Source organism: Alligator sinensis, unplaced genomic scaffold, assembly GCF_000455745.1.
Source record: "Alligator sinensis unplaced genomic scaffold, ASM45574v1 scaffold2252_1, whole genome shotgun sequence".
Classification (NCBI taxonomy): domain Eukaryota; kingdom Metazoa; phylum Chordata; order Crocodylia; family Alligatoridae; genus Alligator; species Alligator sinensis.
In genome coordinates, this window is record NW_005843921.1 from 11,308 (window position 1) to 12,186 (window position 879).

Genomic DNA, 879 nt, shown 5'->3' on the forward strand with positions numbered 1-879 from the left:
TCTCCATCACCCTCTGATGTCAGTAAGCAAGACCAGGTGTTCTGGGATTGGTGCTGGGACACGGTGGGGACCCCTCACCCAAAAGTAACTGGGCCTCTGAGCTGTACCTAGCCCCACCCGGCCCCGATCTGAAAGACTGGATTGTACGGTGGCAACAGTGCACCTACACTTGCAGTATTTCCCACTCACATCTCTTAGGGACTGCCATCACCTAGACTCCCTCCCCTCCCCAACCCAGACTGCACCCCTCTGCCAGGCCCTGAGCTCTGAATTACTCACTGTGCAGGGACTACATCTCATGTTAATGCTGTCTCAGCCAAGCCCATAGCCCATGTACAAACCTGAGCACTCCCTCTTCTCTCTCAGCCTCCCCCACCCATCTGTGCCTTGCCTGGAGACCAGAGATCCACTGTCTGCCTCAGGGCTCTCTCCATCTCTGCACACATGGCACCAATCAATGCTGTGGATAGTGGCCGGGGGCTGACATTCAAACCCCCTCCCATCCCATAACGGGAACCTTGACATTGGAGAGCATATCTGAACCCAGGGAGACCCTGGGCCTGCTGCCTTACCAGGTAATGGACCCAGGTGCACACGTGGAGGGGGCTCCAGCGCAGGGTTACCATATGTCTGGGTTTTCCCAGTTATGTCCTCTTTTGTGGCCCCCTGTGCTGCGTCTGGGTGGGTTTTTAAAATGCAGGCAAATATCTGGGTTTTTTGCTCTTCCTCTGCTCTATGAGACGGGCTGTTTGAGGCAAGGTGATTGCCAGTTGGGGGTCACATGCTCCCCGTCCCAGCTCCAGCAAGGTAAAGAAAGAGAGAGAGAGACCGGGCACACGTAATGTGGGAGCTGCTTGGGCAGCAGGGCTGGTGGGGGGG